At 35.9% G+C, this 14,200-nt stretch overlaps 1 long non-coding RNA gene across 2 annotated transcripts in view; it reads right to left on the bottom strand.

The window, feature by feature from the left end:
- LOC135970802 (uncharacterized) overlaps positions 1-8,727 on the bottom strand; it is a 30,000-nt gene extending 21,273 nt beyond the window's left edge. Inside the window, exons 1-2 of one of the 2 annotated variants that reach the window (XR_010586650.2) lie at positions 8,498-8,723; positions 6,192-6,286 (exon numbers count right to left, since the gene is read on the bottom strand). This is a non-coding gene — a long non-coding RNA (uncharacterized lncRNA). Of the gene's footprint in view, positions 1-5,728; positions 6,287-8,497 lie in introns of those variants that run through there. The other variant, XR_010586649.2, reaches the window with a different exon arrangement.
- Positions 8,728-14,200: the final 5,473 nt, after the last annotated feature.

The following is a 14,200-nucleotide window of genomic DNA, read 5'->3' as shown; positions in this document are numbered from 1 at the left end:
CTGTGGGTAGGCTGGAAGGAAACTGGGAAATACCTTGATTTCTCTCTCCTAATGGTACTTCCAATGGCCAAAGCCAACCGGAAAACAGAGGGCAAGGGAGCCTAATTGATGCGATCAATCTTAGTCAGTTTGAGCTGCCATAACAAAATACCACAGACTGGGTGGCTTAAACAAGACATTTATTTCTCACAGTTCTGGAGGCTGGGAAGTTCAAGATCAAAGTGCCAAAAGATTTGATTCTTGGTGAGGGCCCTCTTCCTGGATTGCACAGAATCGCTTTCTTGCTTCTCTGTCCTCACATTACAGAAAGAGAGAGAAAAGAGACAGAGAGAGAGACTGAGAGAATGCTCTGGTCTTGCTTCCTGCTCTTTTGAGGACACTAATCCCATCATGGGGCCTCATCTTCATGATTTCATATAAATATAATTATCTCCCCAAAACCCTACCTCCACATATCATCACATTGGTAGTTAGGGCTTCAAAATAAAAATTTTGGAGGGACACATTGAGTCCATAACGCAGTACATACAGATCAGTTTCCCAGAGCACAGGGCAAAGTGAAAAACAGTAAAAGTGTATCAAAGGAGCACATGAAATCAAGTACAAACACCATAATAAAATGATGAGCTTGGTGAATATATATGAAGACTGAAAGCTGAAATACTGGCACATAAGCCCTCTTCTCACAATAGACCCTTTTTTATGCTGGCAAAATCTGTAGACACCTGCTCTGTGGACCCTGTCTAGCCTAAAAGTAGAAAATTAAAGATACTGGCAAATGGGGTTTCCCCAGCAAACCACCAGCTACCATAATGAAAGTCAAATTCAAATCTTTATCCACATACTTGATATTTATAATTAGCTTTCATCCCCCAATTTTAAATGTAAGAATTACCAGAGCCAAATTTGTTAGCTGAGCAAAACCCCTAACATGAAAGACTAGGAAAAATACAACAAGAAACAAAAGAGAAGAGAATATAACACAAAAAGAACATGTATAATATTTAATAGTTAAACATTAACTATTAAATAAAATATTTTAAAAGATTATTAGTATCCTTATAAAGATTAGCAAAGCCATTTCATTCATGAAATCATAATAGGATTCATTGAACAGAAAGAGTTCTTGAAAATTAAGAACATGATAGCAGAGATAAAGAAATTCAAAGAAAATTTTGAATGACAAAGGAAATCTCGTGAATAATAGAAAAGAAATAGGTAAGTATACAAAATAAATGAAACCAAAAAAATACTAAAGAACACTCATCTCAATGGTCTAACATCAAAGTAATGAAAATTCCACAAATAGACGAAAATATATATATATGTATTTTATATATACACACAAATAAATGTATATAAACACCAAATATATACACACAAAATATATGTAAACACTATGTATATACATATATAAACATACTATATATAAATATATATAATATAAAATGTATATATTTATATATAAATACAAATAGAGAAAATGTAAAATGCAGAAAAGAAGCTTTAAGTATAATTCAATAAAATTTTCCAGAAATAAAGAACAATAAATTACATCATTTTTGGATTTAAGAACATTAGAGGCAAAGAGAAAATATCTATAAGCTTCCAAAGTGTAATAAATAAATATATATATGTATACATATATTTTTCTTTAAAAAATTTAGGACATATATAAACACACACTATATATATAAATACATATGTAATTATACAATATTATATATTTCATAATATATAAATATTATAAATAATATTTATATAATATATACATATTATAAATACTATTACATATAATATATAAATATTATAAATATTGAATGGCTATTACAAAAAAAAGAAAGAAAAAGCAAGTGTTGGTGAGAATGTGGAGAAATTGGAAGCTTCATGTCATATATTGTTGGTGGGAATGTAAAGTGCTGCAGACACTGTTGAGAACAGTTGGTGGTTCTTCTTAAAGTTAAAGGTAGCATTGCCATATGATTTTACAATCCTACTCATAGGTATAAACCCGATAGAACTGAAAGCAACATTTCAAAGAGATACTTGTACAAAACTGTTTATGGCAGCATTATTTACAACAGCTAAAAGGTGGAAAACACCCAAGTGTCCATCAACAGATGAATGAACAAAAATGTCACATAGACATGCAATGGAATATTCCTCAGCCATAAAAAGGAATTAATTTCCAATACATGCTATAGCATGGATGAATCTTGAAAACACTATGTCATGTGAAATAAACCAGACAAAAGGAACAATATTGAATGATTCTATTTACATGTGACACTTAGAATAGGCAAATTCATAGAGACCGGAAGTAGAACAGAGGTTACCAGGGCTAAGGAAAGAAGGAAATGGGGAGTTACTGTTTAATCGGTAACAGAGTTTCTGTTTGAGATTATGAAAAAGTTCTGAAAATGGATAGTTGTGATAGAATACACTTAAGGCCACTAAATTATATACTTAAAATAGTTACAATGATAAATTTTATGAATATACTTAATACACTTAATGCTACTAAATTGTACACTGAAAAATGGCTACCAGGATAAATTTTATGCAACATATTTAAACAATAATAAATAGGAAAGAGGCAAACATAGAAAAGATTCTTCAATTTTAAGAAACAAATAAAACTGATCTAGAAGTATTGATAAGGAGCAATGTGCCAGGTATATTGTTAAGAAAAAGAAATCAAGGTACACAATAATGTGTAGAGATTATTATATCACCTTTAATTAAAAAATATATGGGGGATTCCTACACACATTTGTGCACACACATGCACACAGATATATCAGAGAGAGAGATCTTTGGAAAAACATCCAAAATACTGACAACTAGTTTCCTATGAAGTGAGCGATAGGGGTGAGAGAGTGATTTATAATAGACTCTGGATTTACTTAACACACATATATCACATGTTTGAAAAGAAAACAGATTTGAAATTAGAGAGTTTTGTCAATAGCCATCTATTCATTAGACACGTAAATAGAAAATTACAGTATAATATAATAAATACTGTAGCATATTAACAGTGTAGAGGGAACACACTGTAAGTGGAACTCAATTTGCAGGGGAAATGATAAATGGTTTCATTGAGGGAGTACAATCTGAACACAGATCTGAGGGGCAATCTAGATACTTCACTATGCAAGGACAAGAATACCAGGCAAGGGATAAAAAATGGCATTTTCAGGAGTGATGAGAACTTCAGGGTGTCTGGTGTGTGGATATTCCCATGTACAAGAGCATAAGGGAACATTAAATCTGTATTAATCCATTCTCATATTGCTATAAAGAACTACCTGAGACTGGGCAGTTTATGAAGAAGGAGGTTTAATTGACTCACAGTTCTGCATGGCTGGGGAGGTCTCAGGAAACATAATCATGACGGAAGGTAATGGAGAAGCAAAGCATATCTTCCCAAGGCAAAGCAGAAGAGAGAGAGAGCTAAGGGGGAAGTGTCCCACACTTTTAAACCATCAAATTTTAGGAGAACTCACTATTACAAGAACAGCAAGAAGGAAATCTGTCCTGATGATCCAGCCACCTCCCACCAGGCCCCTCCTCCAATTCAACATGATATTGAGGCAGGGACAGAAATCCAAACCACATTATCCTGCCCCTGACCCTTCCCAAATCTCCTGTCCTTCTCACACTGCAAATTACAATTATTCCTTCTCAACAGCCCCAGTCTTAAATCATTTCAGCATCATCTTAAAAGTCTATAATCCAAAAGTTTTATCTGAGGCAAAGTAAGTCCCTTATGCCTATAAGCCTGTAAAATCAATAACTAGTTACTTCCAAGATGCAGTGGTTGTGCAGACATTGGGTAAATAGTCCCAATCCAAATGGGAGAAATTGGCCAAAACAAAGGGGTTACAGGCCCATGCAAGTCTGAAACCCATCAGGGCAGTCATTAAATCTTAAAGCTTCAAAATAATCTCCTTTGACTCTATGTCTTACATACAGGGCATGATGATGCAAGAGGTGGACTTCCAAGGCCTTAGGCAGATCCGCCCCTGTGGCTCTGCAGGATACAGCTCCAGCCAGTTGCTTTCATGGGCTGACACTGCATGCCTGTGGCTTGTCCAGGCTCACAGTGCAAGCTGTTGGTGGATCTACCACCATTCTGGGGTCTGGAGGACAATGATCCTCTTCTCACAGCTCTGCTAGGCAGTGCCCCAGTGGGGACGCTGTGTGGGGTCTCTGACCCCATATTTTCCCTCTACACTGCCCTAGTAGAGGTTCTCCATGAGGGCTCCACCCCTGCAGCTGACTTCTGCCTGGACATCCAGGTATTTCCATACATCCTCTGAAATCTAGGCTGAGGTTTCCAAACCTCAACTCTTGCCTCTATGTACCCACAGGCCCAACACCACATGGAAGCTGCCAAGGTTTGGGGCTTGCACCTTCTGAAGCCATGGACTAAGCTATACCATTAGCCATGGCTGGAGTGGCTAGAACACTGGGTGCCATGTTCCAAGGCTGCACAGAGCAGCTGGGTCCTGGGCCTGGCCCATGAAACCATTTTTTTTCTCCTAGGCCTTCAGGCCTATGATGAGAGGGGCTTCTGTGAAGGTCTCTGAAATGCCCTAGAGACATTTTTCTCATTGCATTCATTATTAACATTGGGCTCCTCTTTACTTATGCAGATTTCTGCAGCTGTCTTGAATTTCTTCCCAGAAAATGGGTTTTTCTTCTCTACTGTATCATCAGGCTGAAAATTTTCCAAACTTTTATGCTGTTTACCTGTTAAATATAAGTTCCAATTTTAGACCATCTCTTTGTCCACATGTATAACAGTACACTTTTAGAAATAGTCAGGCCACACATTGAATGCTTTGCTGCCTAGAAATTTCTTGTGCCTGATACCCTAAATTATCTCTCTCAAGTTCAAAGTTCCACAGATCACTAGAGCAGGGGCACAATGCTGCCAGTCTCTTTGCTAAACCATAGCAAGAATGACCTTTGCTTCAGATTCCAATAAATACCTCATCTCCATCTGAGACCACCTCAACCTAGACATCATTCTCCATATCACTATCAGCATTTTGGTGAAAAACAATCAACAAGTCTCTAGGAATTTCCAAACGTTCCTCGCCTTCCTGTCTTCTTCTGAGCCTGCCAAAGTATTCTAACCTCTGCCCATTACCCAGTTCCAAAGTTGCTTCCACATACTTGGGTATCTTTATAGCAATAATCTGCTCCTTGTTCCAATTTTCTGTATTAGTTTGTTCTCACATTGCTATAAAGAACTACCTGAGACTGGGTAGGTTATGAAGAAAGAGGTTTAATTGACTCATAGTTCCACATGGCTGGTGAGGCCTCAGGAAACTTACAATCATGGCAGAAGGCGAAGGGGAAACAAGGTGTATCTTCCCATGGTGGATCAGAAGAGAGAGAGAGTTATGGTGGAAGTGTCACACACTTTTAAACCATCAGATCTCATGAGAACTCACTGTTAGAAGAACAGCACGGGGAAAATCTGTCCCTATGATCCAATCACTTCTAATAGGGTCCCTCCTACAATTTGATGTGAGATTTGGGTGGGGATAAAAATCCAAATCATATCAAAGTCCTTTAGTTCTTTTAAATTCAACATATCCAAATTGAAATTTATAATTTATTCATAAAAATCTGCTGTTTCAGCTTAACAAATAATTTGGGTTTAGGCATTAAAGTTCTAAGCATACCCATCTTTGGGTTTTAATTTTTATCATTTTGTTTTCTTTGCCAATACCAACTCCTTTCCTAAATAATGTATATTTTTTTCTTCCCTGAGGCCTTGAACTTCTATTTGCAAAGGTATGGCAATTCAGAAGGGGAATGATGTGTGAAGATCATGATTCTGTCTTCATGATGCCAAGCAGACTGAGGAAGAGGACTATTGTGGGGGAGTGGCAACTTACTCAAAAATATCCCCCTGAAAGTATAAGGCTCCAGTCATTTGTAAGTGCTTATTAAAAGCCATCAGTGTGCTTGCCTAGGCTGATACAGTGCTGAGAATTTCCTGGATTTTATCTCCTGCCTCACTGATAAGGCAGCAAAATTATATTATTCAAATAATGAAATCAATATACTTACGTGAGGCCCCAGTCAGTAACTGAAGGAATTAACAAAGAGACATAGAAAAATATTATTGGTGGAAGGTTATTTAGTGTCAGCAGAAGCACTTATCATACCTGATGTGAACCGGTTAACTTCCACAGTTCTCAGCCTCCCTTTCACTCTGTCTCCTTCTCTTCTTTTCCCACGGAGCAAACAGCATATGATAACACTGGCACATGATAGAAATTGGCAAAAACATTTATGAGAAAGACCTAGTTGTTTCCAGAAATGCCTTATGGGTAATAACAATAAAGACAATATTAATAATAGATAATATTTGAGACTTAACACTGTTCTGAGTGCTTACTATGCATTTTTTAAATGCTACAAACCTTTTAGGTAGACACCATTATTACATTTATTTTTAGAGAGGAAAAAACTGAGCCACAGAGAGGTTAAATCAATTGTTCTAAGTCATACAGCTAATGAATGGCAGAGCTGGGATTTGAACTGAAACAAACTGGGTCCAGGGCCTGAAATCTTAAAAATGACACATTGAAACTCTTGGCTAACATCTTTCTTTCCGAGCCATCAAGTGGAACATGGGTGTAACTTTACAACAGAGCACATTAATTGGTAAATAAATTGTAGTCATGAGATCACACATGAATCTATCACAATGGCTACTATATTTATTTCCTGGCTTGACAATGCAGACGCTAGCTCTCAGCATTCTTTCATAGCTTTATAAGTTAATTGCCTCATATATATGTAATGCCTGAAGTCAAAGCTTATTTTCTTACAATAACCTTGAATATGCTATATTTTTGTCAGAACTGAAATATATTAGGTATCTTTTAGAGGTTAAAAAACTAGGAAATAAAATTTGGACACCAATTCACATACTTTTGCATATAAGACACTATCTTTTGCATATAAGACAGTATCAGTTATATTATTTCTTACTCAATCATAATACCAGAAAATCACAGAAACCAAAATTTGAAGACTTTTAGATTTCCTTTCTTTTATGCTTTTTGCAATTACTGTCCTTATTCTTGGTTAATGTTCTAAAGGCTGTGATAATATCCTTTATAATTTTATGTTTACAAAAATCTTAGAAACAGTTACACATATTTATGAATAATACACCTTATTTTTTCACTTTTTTGTCAATATTTTCTTTTCTCTAAAAGACTTTTATGTTAGCTTATTAGACACCAAGTTCATATAGTGTTTCAAAAATGCCACGTCCTGACATTTTATAAAAGGCACATTTACTCCTGTACCTGTGTTTAGCAAAATACCTCTTAGTACAGTTCATAATTCTCATCAGTGCAGACTGGGAAAGAGATCCTGTCACCAAAAGGTATTCATTACATTTCAAGAAGGCAATATTAAGTCAAAGGAAGCAGCCCAGTTTTAAGACACTTTATACAAAGGAGAATGTCCTTGGAGATGGATGGCTGAGATCTGTAAAATGTATGTTATAATTAAAATTGTAACCATGGGTTCATGATTTTCTACAGATACCACAAGCTGCATTAATTGACTAGGTGGAATTTCAAATTAGCAAAGTACTATAATCAAAATGAGGTGGGTTATATTAAATGAGCTTTCCAGTGAGGGTCACCAGGTCAGATAAACCAGATTCTGTCTGCTGCTGCTGTGTATTCAAGGATTAGAAACAGAATTATGATGTAACAATTTAAATGAAAATACTGTTTTTAGTGATTTACTAGTGCAGATTCCTAAAGGCATTAAGGGCAGGATGAACATAGCTAAGTGGGTAAATATGCTGACTTTAAACCTTCCTTAGAAAAAGAAAAACAGTGGAGAATTTTGTTTTTATATATATGCATATACCCCAACCCATTGTCCCATTGGGGATATTGAATGATTGGAAAATGTCAGTGGTCATGAAGATGAATGCCCTTCCTTTTGTTGTCTTATTTGCTTTGTAATTCCTCCCTGTTAGTAGGAGGAGAGTATGTTGGAGGAAAGCCAAAATGTTCAGAGCTATTCACAACACTTAATGACTTTATAGCTTCGGGTTTCAAGTAAATATTGTCAAGAGTCCTCTGTTGGACTTATAATAGAAATGCTGACTCTAAGTAAGTGACAAAAGCTTGCCTAGTTGCCCTAAGTGTATGGAAAACACAAAGGTGAAGGAGACGGAGAGTAAGAAAATGTGCTATTTCAAGACTAAATAGGTACATTTCTAGTAGTCCAGTGGAAAAGAAAAGGGTTAGGATTGAATGCTTGTCTACCTTTCTTCATATGGCTAGTTTCCTCCTCTCCTTAAACAATTTTGATGCCTTTTAAATATTAGATCCTCCTCTTTATCTGAGCACTTATTGCAATTGTTTTATGTTTTTGATCTCTCTCACTCATCAGAATGTAAATTACATGAAGGCACAGACAAACTTGACTTGCTCACCTTGGAACTGAACACAAACAGTAGGTGCTTGTGTCAGAAAGCTCTGTCCAGCTTTATGCTCTTTCAGCCTCGCCTTCATTCCAGCCACAGGATTCCATCAGTTTACCCCATCTGTAACTTGTGAGTACCTCACATCAGCCAGTACCACACACTTTCCTGATCCAGCACTTCTGTATACCAACGTGCAGCTGACCCCCATCTTGAGGGAAATTCTGTGATGAATGCTGTGGGGAGGAACTGTATTAAATACTCTTTTCAATTCTACCTCTTATTTCAGCCACTGTTGTGAGTGGCGAGTTTCATTCAAGAGACCAAAATCATGCTGGTTTAATTTGCCAGTACTTGCATTGGCCAATGCTATGTATGTCTCAATCTCTGCCCTGGGGTCTTTCTAATGCTGTAGAATAGGTTTCCCAGGTGAACCTACTCAAGCATGCCCAACCAAGATGTGTGAGGTATTGAACACCTGTGGGTCTACCCTGGGCCAATGAAGGCAGAATTCTATAGATAAATGTTTTCCCCTTAATATTTGGAATGCACAGTCTAGAGAAACATTCATAAGGTCCCCCCAAACAATCCCAGAAGGATTAAGCATTGGTAACTAACAATGGTGGTCACCTCAATAATGCAGTCTTGTTTAACTATACTAATTTCTCATTTCTGTTCTCTAGCTCACTTAAAAATGAGTTACTGAATGCAGACTTTTTTTTTTTTTTTTTTTTTTTTTTTTTTTTTTTTTTTTTGAGATGGAGTCTCGCTCTGTCGCCCAGGCTGGGGTGCAGTGGAAGGATCTCAGCTCACTGCAATCTCCGCCTCCCGGGTTTACGCCATTCTCCTGCCTCAGTCTCCCGAGTAGCTGGGACTAATGGCGCCCGCCACCTCGTCCGCCTAATTTTTTGTATTTTTTAGTAGAGACAGGGTTTCACCATGTTAGCCAGGATGGTCTCGATCTCCTGACTTCGTGATCCGCCCGTCTCGGCCTCCCAAAGTGCTGGGATTACAGGCTTGAGCCACCGCGCCCGGCCTGAATGCAGACTTTCATATAAAACTCTGATTTGAAATCAGCCCAGGTTGGAAAAGAGTTCAATAACGGTTCGTTGAATAAGCAAGTAAACAAACAAGTGAATGCTGATTATTCTCCAAAGTCCCTTATCAGTCCCTCCTCCTTCATTACGCTTCCTCTGCTCAACCTTAAATATTGGTATTCTCCAGACTTCTTTTATTCTCTTTTCTTCATAGGCAAATAAAACTACCCTGAACATTCCTATGCACATCAAAGCTGTAACTATTCTTTATTCTAACTTTTATCTCTTACCCAAAGCCCTCTCCCAGACTTTGTAACTACACATGTGTACATATGCATGTAAACACATACGGTTGATACCTGAACAGCATGAGGCTTAGGGGTGCTGAACTCCTGTACCAGCTGAAAATCTGTAGATGACTTTTGACTCTCCCCAAAATTTACCTATCACAACCTATTTTTAACCAAAAGCCTTAACAATCACATAAACAATTAACATATATTTTATATATTCTATTTATTATATACTGTATTTTTACAATAAAGTAAGCTGGAGAAAAAATGTTATTTAAAAATCACGAGAAAGAGAGAATATATGTACTATTTATTAAGTGGAAGTGGATCACCATAAAGATCTTCATCCTTGCGGCTTTCACATTGAATAGGCTAACATGGAAGAGGAAGAGAAATTGGTCTTGCTGTCTCGGGATGGCAGAGGCAGAAAAAACTCCTCATCTAAGTGAACCCACACAGTTCATACTTGTGTTGTTTAAGGATTATCTGTAGGGAATATATTTACACTTATAATTCTCACTATTTTTCCACTTGAATGCCATATAAAACTTCAAACTCAATATATATAAAGAAGAAATTATTATGTTCCTCTTGAAATCTACCACTCTTTCCGGTTTTTCTATATTGAGGAATGGTTTCACCATCCTTCAAACCCATAAGCCCAAAATCTGAATTTCTCTTAATTCTAATCCATCATTATCCATGTCCAATTAGTTACAAAGTCCTACACATTCTCTCTCTTAAATACAATGTAAATTTCCTCAATTACCACATTCACTACTACTTCATTAAATTAGACTGCTCATACTACTGTGATAAAATCATAAGTAGCTTCTTCAATTTCAATTTCACCACTATGTCTGGATAATGTAGTGATCGTCCTAAAATTCTTGCAATGTCCTTGTTTTAACTTTTTAATGTTATCCTGTGACCTCTAGCTTAAAGCTCAAATTCTTAACAAAGTTTGCAAAATCCTTTATCATATGGCTCCTACCTACTTCTCTCACTCTTTATCTCACTGCCCCACATGTACTTTTTTTGTATCAATCACACAAAACTCCGAAATAAACAATGCCCTACTTCTGTATGTTTATACAGGTGTGTTTCTTTCTGTAACAATCCTCTATCATCCACCCAACTTAAGATATTTCATTATTTAAGAAGTAACTCAAAGCTGACTTCCTCTTGAAAGCTTTCTCCAATTTCCCTCCCATATTCCTAACCCCAAGGCTAGATTGGATATTACTCACCACACTCTCTCTTTAGTTCTTTACCATTCACTGTCTTATTTTCTTACAATATTAACATTATTGCATAGTATATAAACTACTGGTTTTCTTCATTTTTTTTTCTTAGACAGTAAGTACCTTTAAGTTAGAGACTTACTGTCTTTATATTTTTGCAATACATCAGAGTGTCTGAATATAATACCTCCCCAGTAAATGTCTTCTGCAGAACATGATCCCTGATGTTAGGAATTACCCCACTGTGTAACATTTTCAAAAGTATACTTTAAAGAAGGCATTAGTTTCTGCCATTTTTGGGAAAAGAAAAACGAAGTTTAGAGAACACAAGGCTTACTCAAATACACAGGAGAGAAATAGCAAAACCATTTTGCAAATCTTTGTTTATACGAATATATGGTTCTTATTCTACTCTATGTCGTATCATCTCCTCAGGTCCCATATAAATTGGACATGGAGAAAAGATTATTATGAGAGAGAACTTGGGATAAAAGATAAATCTAAGTAAGGACACTATAAATCTCTTTGTTTCTATTCTTATCGTTGTCATTACTTTCTTGTTGGTTTATATTATTTTGAGGAAGGAGGAGATTTCTGTCTCTTTTATTTAACAAACCATATTAAAAAGAAAATCTTACATGCAAAACCCCCAAAATTCATCAATCTACATTGCCTACATTATTTGTTTTAACCTTTGATCAATAAGCATAAACATGGTTTTACTTCAAAGATAACTATTTCTCTTTAATATTCACTAATCTTTATAATTTGACAAATCTGAAAAAATGGGCTCCACAATTTTGTTAAACATCAAAGAAAACTAAGATCTCACTCAAATAAAAACAAAGATGCATTTTGTCATGTTAGAAATGGTCTTCTTTGCTTGTCAAGCTGGTCAATGTAAGTATAAAGAATAGTTTCTTTCATTATTATTTATTTTACAGTAAGAGTTTTCCTCTGGGCCAAAAGTAGTATTTGTTTTTGATACTCTGTTTTTGATTTTCTTGCTTTCTAAATATATACATTTGTAAAACCCTTTGCCAGTCAATGGGAACAGTGGAGGCATTCACAGAAGGGAAATGAAGAGGATAATGTGACAGTAAATTTCCTACTCTATGGATTTGCTTGGAACTGTATTTTGGAAAAAGAAAGTCTTAACCCAACACAAATGTTAAACACTAGATGAGGAAACACATTCGGGAATGTTTAAGAATGAAGTGTACTGATGAAGCAAATTACTTTGAAAGCATCAAAATACTATTTGATGATCTGTTAGAAGTATGAACAGAAGATGGTTAAATATTTAATAAACAATTATAGCAAAATGTTAATTGTAGAATCTAGGGGATGAGCTCATGGTTATTGAACATGTAATTCTTTCAACTTTTCTATATTTTGATAAAATTTATAGTAATATGTTTAAAAATCAATCATAATAAAATATTTAAAAATATAATTGATCCTATGCAGAATTTCTGGACTTGAGCCAGTTGGCCGACCCAGAAGTCATTAACTGAAGAAAATCCCAGGTTTCCTTAAGGAAGCACGATGAAAAACCGTGACAAGTATATTCTCTAGTAACTTCCCCAGTCTTTTCCTAAAGGAACCTACAGCCATTTATTTGGTTAATCAAACATTGGGAAAAAGAGAATACCTCCAAATCTTTTGAGAATGTCAGTATACAGCATTTACAGTAGCATTGATAATTGAGGAAAAGTGTCACCTTTGCCCCATAAAAGAATACAAATAGATGTTTCTGCATAATAAATGTTGTCCTAGGGCTGGCTCCACTCATAGTTATGATTACACAAAAGTTATTTTCCAGTTCCTAAATGTATAATTGTGCTAGTTATAGTTGGTAGTCAGTAGAACCAGTTCCTTGAACTGTGCTGTAAGAGAAATAATAGAGGGGAAGATTAAATGGAAGCCTCTGAAATTGCTTCTGGCCAAGAGAGTAAATATAGTAGTAAAATAGTAAATACAGTAAAAATAATAACATGCTGTAAAAGTATCTATGAGATTAGTGAAATATTTATGATATAAAATATGCAGAGGTATTAGCCCTCATCATATCCCTGCAAAAATTAAATAAATCCAGAAACTCAACCAGTAGAAGCCCAAATTGCAGCTTCTATGTCAGATACACTCTTTATGCCAGAACAAATTAACACAGCCTCCAGCACATTTTATGTGGCCACTCATTTGATGAATGCACTATTTTCCATTCTTATCAATAAGGAAGACAAAAAACAGTTCATATTCACATAGAAAGGACAATAGTATGCAGTATGGTCTTTCTCCAAGACTATGGAAATTCTCTTAGTCTCTTTCAAAGTATAATCCAAAGTGATTTGAGCCATACAAACATTCCACAGAACATCACACTGGTTAACTATATGGATGACATTGTGTTAACTGGATTGAAATATAAATTGGAGCTTTAGGCAAGACAAATGTGCTGTGGAGGATAGGAAATGCACCCTCTTCAAGTGCTTGCTTCATCAGTGAAGTTTTAGGCACCCAGTAGTCTATGGCATGCTGTGCTATCCCTGCAATTTAAAAGAGGAATTATTATATCTCACATCTTCTAGCACAAACAGAGACACATAATTTCTGGTATGCATTTGTAGGTTCTGAAAGCAGCATATTTATTCTACATTTGGAGAGAATATTCTTTTCTTCTTTCAGCTGAAGGAGAAAAAGGCTGTCAGCTTCAATGTGTGCCCAGGGAATGAAACATTCCTCAGTAAGCTTCAGGTTATGATTCAGGTAGCTCTGACTCTTGGAATATATGCCTGTATGGTACTAAAGATAACTAGAATAAGAAAAGAATACATGTGGGAATAATCGTAAATCCCAATAGAAGAATTGTAACATGAATTCTGAGGACTCTAGAGAAGTGCTATGTTACCTGCCTATGCTGATTTCACCAGGAAATTGACTCTGACAGAGAATTCCATGCAGGAAGTATACTGGAGCAATCCTGCCACAGGATCAAGGTGATACACAAGACATGTATCTGCCCATCATGACAAAATTCAACACTTTCTGATTTAAGATATCTTAATCCAGAATCCCAACAACTGATCATGCAAAATGTTAGCATGCAATCAAGTTATTAAGCAGCAGAAAAATGTGATC

This window comes from Macaca fascicularis, chromosome 5 (genome assembly GCF_037993035.2).
Source record: "Macaca fascicularis isolate 582-1 chromosome 5, T2T-MFA8v1.1".
Taxonomy (NCBI): domain Eukaryota; kingdom Metazoa; phylum Chordata; class Mammalia; order Primates; family Cercopithecidae; genus Macaca; species Macaca fascicularis.
The sequence above is the reverse complement of the archived record's forward strand: the minus strand, read 5'-3'. Positions and strand labels throughout refer to the sequence as shown.